The following is a 9,779-nucleotide window of genomic DNA, read 5'->3' on the forward strand; positions in this document are numbered from 1 at the left end:
TCTTTTTCCGTGCGACTACTATGGGTGATGCATAGGGACTTTGGGATTCAGCTATGACTTGATTCTCAAGCAAGAATTTTAAATGAAGGCGCACATCGTCAAAATCAGCTGGGGCCAATCGTCGTGACCTCTCTCGGAACGGCATTTCGTCCGTCATTCTAATTCGGTGTTCCACCCCCGTAGCTGTTCCTAGATCCCAATCACTTAATGAATATACTTCTTTAATTTGTTTCATGTCCCGGATTAGTTTTTCTCGATCGTCATTGGAGATATCGCTGCCTTTAAAACATTCAAGAATCCGGGTGTCAAAGGAGGGAGGTTTATCCGTATCCTTTCTGGGGGGTGCCATATTCGTCGGGGACACCAAGGAATTTAGCGACTTAGTCTCGCGTTCGGAATCATGTGAAATCATTTGATCTTGCTTCTGGCACCAGTCAGACAAGGTTTTGAATAAATTTGAATTAGTCCCCATAATGACAGAAACGACTTCTTGCCCCGAAGGTGAATCCGGACATACCAGGGCTAGAAAGGGCAAAGGAGGTGAAGGAGAATCGGTCGTATGGTCCAGGAACTGCAGGTGAGTAGTAACATATCCCAAATAGGGGTACTTTTGATGACTTAACCCCCATATCACCAGTCCATCAATGGGGTTCAAAGGTAAGTTCGCCAGATGTTGCCGATACCAGCTCTCAAAGATTATCGAAACCTGTGATCCGCTGTCCAAAAGCACCTTGCAATACTGGCCATTTATTAACGCAGGGACCATTGGGGCGTCTCCAACTATTCCATGGTGCATCAACCTAGACCACTGGGTGCTCCCCATTGAATTTACATCGATGAGTTGGGAGTCGATGCGGGGTTCATCTGCGTCCCTTGGGAGTTTCCCGGCTGTGCCGACTCCCTAGAGTCAGGATGATTTACTCTTCTGGGGTATCCCCCTCGGTGAGGGCATTCAAAACTGCGATGGCCCAGTTGACCACAACTGTAACAAGTATAGTTCCCTCTATCGTCAGATCGTCGATTATACCCTCTCCCCCGACTCGCAGAGGGTCCTCTGGGCATATCACGGGGGCTAGGAGATTGTATAGCAATAAGCTGATCCAATTTCTTAGTCTGCTCTTCCATTAGCTTGTATAACTTATCAGCTGGAAGTGGTACTTCAGGGGCCGGTAAAATAACTTTTACTCTTTTTAAACTTTTGTCTTGATTCTCAATTTGGACTTCTTCCAGTTTCACCTCTTTGATCAGTTCACTAAGCGTCGGAGCTGGCACCTTGGACATACTGCACCGCAGCCGCTGTGCCACAGGATTAGTGGTCAATGCTCCTCTCAGCACGTACTTCATTCGTTTTTCATCTATCTCTGCTCCTAACACTCCCCCTTTTTCCATTAACTTATAAAGAATTTTGTCAATGCGATAAATATATGTAGTCAACGTTTCGCTGGGTTCCTGGTAAGTATGATTTAATCGGGACAATATGTCTCCCACATCTTCCAATGTTCCAAACGAGTAGTCTAATGCATCAAAGTAGTCTCTTAGAGTGGCCATACTATTGCTTCTCCTTGTGGCTTGAATGATGCCCATTGCCGGTCCTCGGAGACTTTCAACAATCCGCTGTTTCTTTACATGTTCAGGACATCTCCATTCCTCCGAATGCTGAGAGGCAGCTTCTTTCCAGGCCTCGTAACTCTCTTCCCCAGTGGGTACTGGGAGTATACCAGGAAAAATGCGCAACCGTCTGTAACCACCTTCGTAATGCCGTCTCTCAATTTGGCTAACTACCCGATCCATTACAGTATCTACAGCCGGTTCTGTCACTTGCTCACTATTTGTATCTGGTCTGGTATTATTTCTAGGGAGTGGATCCCTGTCATTGATCCCATCCCCAGCGTTGATCCCGTGACGTTCTCTGTGGCCTTCTCTCAGCGGCTCCAGAGGCATTTCAGGCCATATGAATTTCCACCTTTGGGTTGGCGAATGGGAAAGTGCGATCTGGGCTGGAATCAAGTTGGGGTCTAGTTTACTCAAGTTGGTGATTAGCACGGCCCACACTTCTTCTCCCCCATCACGGATCCTTTTATCAATTAACTTGGGTCGCTGTATGCCATATAATTTATCCACTTCCTCCATAATATCCTCATCGGAACTGCTGCTGAAATTTCCTTCAATCCCAAAACTACAGTCCATATCGAGCCCATGTTTATGGATCCACTCCTGTACATCCTGTCTACTTAAACTTTCCATTTCGGTGGCTTTGGATCTCAGCAGTGCCTCCATAATGTTCCGGACTTTAAGATGTTACACGTAAGTGCCTCCACCCCAAGCTTTGAGGTTGTGTATGGAATACCTATATATTTATATGGGTATCGGTAGATGGGCGAGCTTGGGGAATCGCCCGTTGAGATGTATGATCCTTTAACCAAAGATCGCTATCACACAACAATAATCATACTACCCTTTAACATAGTAAATACACACCAAATAACTTAGCGGAAACAAGAGCGTAGACATCCAACACAGTTATTTTTATTATACTGGAACGTAGCTTGTATCCACTCCGTCCGAATTCTGGAATGTCTCAGATAAATATAACAATTATACAATCCTACCTTATTGGTTATCATCAAGAACAACGGAGAGTATAAACTTCCGCTAACTTATACTCTAAATAGGTATATGCATGTGTTATAACAAAAATCAATCCTATTACCACTTCACAACTAAATATTATTATTATTGCGCAATAATGGTGTAATAAGGTGCTATTAGGACTACCTTACTAATATTCCCTTCCTTCTATAGGGCCTTCGGTATCGAAAACCTACTCCTTCTGTCGGTAAGTATACATCTAGAACAATTCTATAATAAACCCTTACTGCTATAATATCCTTTACACTACTAATACTATACGGAGTTAATCGGCAACACTGTTCATTCAACTAACCCCCAACGCTGTCCATATAAGTCCCCTTTTTATTTAGTTCTGCAAGCTTTCACTGTGCACAGACTCTTGTAGATTGGTACCATGAATCCTTGTACTAGTGGGAGGATGATTTATATCCCTAGTATGATCAATCTTCTGCCTGTACTGAACGGCGCGGCATTGACGGTAAAGTATTCTGGGGGCGTCCCCTGACCTTTAGTCGGGTTTAGCCCGCCTCCAAGTATTAGTGAATTGATGGCTATAACAGTGAGCCTTTGAACTACTTCGTTCCTTGGCTGTCCCTAGGGTCAATATTAGGGGCGTCCCCTGACATTAGTCGGGTTTAGCCCACGTGCAGAAGCTACCTACTGAAGCCTTATACTGGGGCGTCCCCTGACATTAGTCGGGTTTAGCCCGCGTGCAGAAGCTACCTACTGAAGCCTTATACTCCCCAGGTGGGTTGCAATTGTCCTTGAATAGTAGTATGCACTGTCTGCAGCTGTGGGGGTAAGGTACCCTCTGACCCTAAACAATCTGACTGATACAACTCGTTCTTCCAGACTACTGAAGATATAGATGACAGGTCATTGTAGTGATGTTTTAGCAGACTGTTCCCTGCAATACACTGTCTATTAGGGGTGCTGGGCTGTATAGTGGTAGATCCCTGGCTGTATGATCCGCAGCTGCTGACATTTCTAACAGTCATTTATCAGGCTAGGTGCCTAGAGCCAGTAAGCATATCTGTAATATGGGCGGTACAGTGGGCTGACAAGGGGTGGGTGTGTTACTCACCACTCCCCTCTTCCAATTAGACTGTGGCCGGGCTGTCCTCCGTCCCTCCTTCAGCTCCCAGCGGCCTGTGACTTGCTCCTGCGTCACCAGGTCCGTCCCCTCATGGCGCCGCCTTCCTAGCACACGCCCCCAGTCTATCACTCTGACGCGCTTTTTCCGGTATCCCCGCTGCGCTGACTAGGGGATCTCCGGCTGCTGTCACGGATCTCGCTGTCCGTCACTGTCCCCTCCGTGCTGCAGAGAGGGCACCCTCTTGTCGGTAAGCGCTGCTTCTCTCTCAGTCACACCGCGCTCCGTCCTCTCCTGCTGCACGTCGCTCTCCCTCTCCTTCCAGAAACCTCCCTCAGTTAACGGTCTCCGCAGTGCTATCCCCGCGCACCATAACTTTATTAACCCCCTGCAGACAACGCTCAGATACAGTCTTTTTCCCAGCTGCAGGGATAATTTTACCGTTCTCCACCATCAGTATTTGGGCACAGAACAGTCCTTGTTGCCCCCATCAAGTGACATCCCCCAGCACATAACACTTGACAACTTAAGTTCACAACACATAGAGTGCGATATATATACATAGGTACATGAAGGGTATTACAATCGCATATGTTGTAACATATGCGATAATTAAGGCAAAGGACAGCTCTTGCGTTAAGAGCTGTCCTTTGCGGTGAGAGTCGCCGGGTCCCAGCAGGTCCCGGCGGCTCCCCCCTCCCTCACACATCCGGCGCTGCTGCTGCTGCACCGGGCTCTCCTCCTCCCTGCACCCGGAAGAGGATCAGTGCAGGGAGGAGGTCACAGGTCCGGGCAGCACTGCGCTGTGCTGCCCGGACACAGGTGAGGAGGGAGGGGGCGATGCGGGTCGGCGGGGGGTCGGCGCGGGGCGGCGGAGGGTTGCGGTAGAAGCCCACTGGCTTCTATGGGGCATCGCCAGATTTTTCTGGCGATGCCCCCCGCTTACAGCATCCCAAAATGCGGTAAAAACCCCGATAACGGGGTTTTTACCGCATTTTTCGCTTAGAGAATCTCCCCCTCTTTCTGTGATACCGTTACAGTAATAGAGGCTGCCAGCTTTCATTAGACCCACTTTGGTGACTTTGATCTCGGAGTTAATGTTGAAAGCAGTAAAAAAGAGTGGAGAAGTGGGCCTATAGCAACCAATCAGCTTTGAGGTAGCATTTATGAAGTACATTTTATATAAAAATAAGTAGAGGCTGTTTGGTTGCTATGAGCAACCTCTGTACCCTTTTCACAGCTTGCTACATCAACCCTACATATGTGAGTTCCTCTTCAGAGAACACTAATATTATTTAAAATAAAGTAATTGAGACGGTTTCATAGCAGAATAGCTTATAAATAGTATGTTTGTTAATACATGTACATTGCAATTAGGCTTTTAATATAGTATTAAGGTTAGGTTTTTATAAAACTGTATTACAGGGTTGCCTACCCTCCCGGAATGGCCGGGAGGGTCCCAGAAATCGGGTCCCCGAAATCGGGTCCCCCTCCCGGCCCCCCGGAAAGGACGGCAACCCTTCCGCATTGTCCTGCATCTCCAGCGGACCGCCCCTCAGGGATTTGGCCCCGCCCCCTTCCATACTGAGCTGGCTGCCAGAAAGTCGGCAACCATGCTGTATTACACTTGTATGTATTAAGTTGATGAAATCAGTGCCAAATACTAGCTAAAGGACAAGACAATTGATGCATATTGCAAAAACCTCCTTTTTTTTTTAATGCTGCCAACATTTTACCTTGGAATTAATCTTTTACACATCCGCATAAAACATTTCAGTCAGATTATCTGAGGTATAAACTGACACCTACGTGGGTCACCATGCGCAGGAGGCTCTGGCTCAGCATCAGCCTTGCAAGTCAGACAATGGGACTGATTTATGATTGTACACAGCTACATTTTTAAGGCTTTGGAACTGCTAATCTTAGCAAGTGATAGACACCCTCCAGCGACATCACCTGTATACATACTGTATGCACAGACTGTACCAGGCATATAAGTAAAACTGTGGGCCTCATAGCAAATCTTGTAAGCCCCCTCGCCATTGTCACTACAATGCCGAGGGGGCCCCTTAGGAGGCATGAAAGAGAGGTGTCGGGGAGGGGGGGGGGGGGGGGGAGAGAAAGAGAGAGGGGAACAAGAAGGAGGGTTGGGGGCAGGGCGAGAGCTAGAGAGAGATAGGGGGGGTGCATGGATAAGGAGGGAATAATAGAAAGAGAGAGAGGGATCCGAGAGGGGGAGGAGTAAGAAAGTTCGGGAGAGAGTGCCATGGGGAAGGGGAGCCGGAAAAATGGGAGCAAGAGATTGGGGAGGGATTCTCTAAAGCAGAAATGCGGTTAAAAACCCTGTTATCGTTTTTTTACCGCATTTCTGTATTCTCTGTTGCCTTCCTGCAGTGTCAGCGCTGCAGAGGGAATCGCCAGTAAAAGCTGGCGATTCCCTGCAAAAGCCTATGGGCTTCTTACTGCAGCGCTGTGTGAGGGATCCGTCACGGATCCCTCCCAGCATGCGCAGATGGACTCTCAGACCTGGAAGTCCAACGCCGGAGCCGCATCGCAAGGGACAGCTCTTATGTGAGAGTGTGTCAGGGAGAGAGAAAGTGTCAGGGAGAGACAGTGTCAGAGTAAGGGAAAGAGAGGAGGGAGACAAAGAGAGGGCGCAGAGCAGCAGGAGAAACATTACCAGACTACAGCACAGTGTGGGAATAGACAGACAGATGATGGCCTTGAGTGGGACATCGGCAGACATACAGACAGGATGAATGGATGGATGGAAAGAGCACCATATGATGGCATAGATGGACAAATGGGGGGCATAGATGGACAGAGCACCATATGCGGACATAGATGGACAGATAGACTGGGGGCTAGCATAGACAGACAGCTAGACCAACAGAGGGGGGGGGGGGGATAGACAGACAGATGATGGCGGCCTTGGTGGGACATGGGCATGGACAGATGGACAGAGCATCATGTGAGGCATAGATGGACAGAAGGATGGACAGAGCACTATGTGGGCATAAAAGGACATCCAGGGGGAATAAATGGACAGACAGAAGGGGGATGAGGAGGCCAAAGTGCAGACTCTGGGTGGACCCCCTCCTCTCCACTGAGCTGGAGACGCTGGCATTGTGCTAAAGTCTACTGCACATATGCAAGTTTCCTGAAACATGGTGCCTGCCATGTTCCAGAGTCTGTATTCAACATTACGCATGCGTGAGGGACATTTTGGTGCAATTTTTGCTATGATTGCAGAGCCTGGCGTGGCCCGGCATGATAGATATTTCATATAGCTACTATTAGCAGGATTCCTATGCAGGAGCAAAAAGCTTAATCAGTAAGGTATCTGATTCTAGTGGTCATGGGTAATACAGGATGTGACACTTGCAATAATGATATTTAGAATAAAGAGAGTGTGGTGTAATTGGTCCTGGAGGGAGGAGGAGTCAGTCACAGAAGCAATATAGATGGCTTTTAATTAACTGATTCAAACTCGCAGGGGAGGAGAGGTTTCCCCTTGGGAGCAGGAGCCCAGGAGCAGATGACTCCATTGCCTCCCAGAATTCCACCTCTGATCAGTGGCGTAACTAAAAATGTTGCTGCCCCAAGCCAAAATAATTTAAGGTGCCCCTCCCCAATAATGCCCCTTAAACATTATACCACACACCGTAATGCCACTTGCACTATATTTCAGACACTGTAATGCCACTTGCACTATAGGTCAGACACTGTAATGCCACTTTCACAATACGCCACACACCGTAATGCCACGTTCACTATATGTCACACACCGTAATACCACTTACACTATACACCACACACCGTAATACCACTTACACTATACACCACAAAGTAATGCCACTTGCACTATATGCCACACCGTAAAGCCACTTGCACTATACGTCACACATCATAATGCCACTTGCACTATACCCCACACACCGTAATGCCACTTGCACTATATGTCACACCCCATAATACCACTTACACTATACGTCACACACCGTAATACCACTTGCACTCTACGCCACAAAGTAATGCCACTTGCACTATACACCACACTGTAATGCCACTTGCACTATACGCCACACTGTAATGCCACTTGCACTATACGCCACACGCCATATTGCCACTTACACTATACGCCACATGCCATTTTGCCACTTACACTATACGCCACACGCCGTAATGTCACTTACACTATACGCAACACACGCCGTAATGTCACTTACACTATACCACACACTACGTATTGCCACTTACACTCCCACGACATTTTAGTGCTGTTTATACATAAGATCCCCAGTAGTGCCATTTACACACAGAATGTCCCCCAGTAGGGCCATTTACTAAATGAATGCCCCCAGTAGTGTTATTTACATAGAGAATGCCCCCCAGTAGTTCCATTTACATAGAGAATACCCCCAGTAGAGAAGGGGATGAGAGATGGTGTCAGGAATAGAGAGGGGAAGAGAGAGAGAGAAGGAAGAAGGGGGTGAGAGAGAGAGAGAGAGTGTCAGGTAAGAGAGAGAGGGTAAGAGAGCAGGGCCATCTTAACATTAGCCCGGGCCCCTGGGCAAAATAATTCACTGGGCCCCTCTCTCCCTCCTCACCTCGCCTACGTACAGGCAGCGGCATCCGGGCAGCGGGGGCTGGGAGCTTGTAGCAGTGCGCTATTTGCCGGACGAGGAGCGCTGCTGCATTTGAAAAGACTGGCCGGATGCTGAGAAAATTCAGCAAATCAGCATCCGGCCAGTCTTTTAAAATTCAGAAGCGCTTCCCTCCCGCTCCGCTGACCAGCAAATAACGGCGCTACAAGCTTCCAGACACCGCTGCCCGGACACTGCTGCTCACCACTGCAGCTTCAGCAGTCTGGCGGTCTTTGAGCCTGGAATAGCAAGCACCAGTCACTGGGTGCAAGGGGAGGAGCCAAGGATGCGGGCACTTCCTCCGTATCCGTTATCCCTGCAGCAGCTTTTGTTGTCAGCGCTTCCCTCAGACCCTGACGGCGCTGGTTCCCCCAAGACACCGCGGGGTCTGCCTCACTATAGTGACGCCACTGATCCTGAAGGTTTTCTTGCAAGGATAACTTTGCAGGGAGATTTCTCCCAGGTAGGGATGGCCATTGACTATTGATGTTCCCAAAACATTGATGGTTGGGACCTAGTGCTCGATGTTTTGGGCATCGATAGGTGAGGGTCAAATAGTTTTATGCCATCGATGGACAGCATCCGATGGTGATTTTTTTTTTCCTTCCAGTCAGACTTGTCTGGGTCTCAGTTGGAACTTTGCAGCCAGCTATGATATATGGCCAGGCGTGTGCGCAGTGTCGGCCAGAGTCGCTGGGCTCGGCTGTTCATAGACTACACGCCCAGTACACTGGACCCCGCCCCAGACCACGCCTCCTCTGTCCGTCAGTGTCCAGTCCCACTCCCTCCTCTGTTCACATACGTCCGCCCCCCCCACCACGCCCCGCTGAAGCACTTGCCCTTCCCCAATTGTACATACTGCTCCGTGTGTATTGCAGAATAACGTGACACAACTTGCTGGGAAGCTTCAGCTTCCAGTGCAGCGGCAGCCACTGCTGATCACGGCTGATCCTGGCTGGGCTACACGGTACTGTACAACTACAGTTCGCCCGGCGGCCCAGGTGGGTGCTTGCATGCGCAGAAGAAATTTAAACTAGATTGCGATCTAGGTAAAGTCTCTACTGCGCATGCGTGCACCTCCCGTCGGGGCAGCTTTCCCCATTCTTCTGTGCATGCGCGGCTGAGCGATGGCGGTAACCATCGATGGCTGGTGATAGAATGTTTTATAGCCATCAATGTTTCCTGCCTTAAATGTCATCGAAGGCAACCATCGATGGGGTAGGTGTCGATGGCCATTCCTACTCCCAGGCTGCAGTTATTTTGCTAATATAGTCATCAGTAAACAAGCAACTACCTATGAATCACCTGTCAGATATGTTTCATGAACAGCGATGAATATCTGTCTTCTGGGCAATTTTATTTGTTTCAGAGAGCAGATTCAGTCTCTTTATGCTGCGTAAATGTACTCC

Source organism: Crinia signifera, chromosome 12 (assembly GCF_055691185.1).
Source record: "Crinia signifera chromosome 12, ASM5569118v1, whole genome shotgun sequence".
Lineage (NCBI taxonomy): Eukaryota > Metazoa > Chordata > Amphibia > Anura > Myobatrachidae > Crinia > Crinia signifera.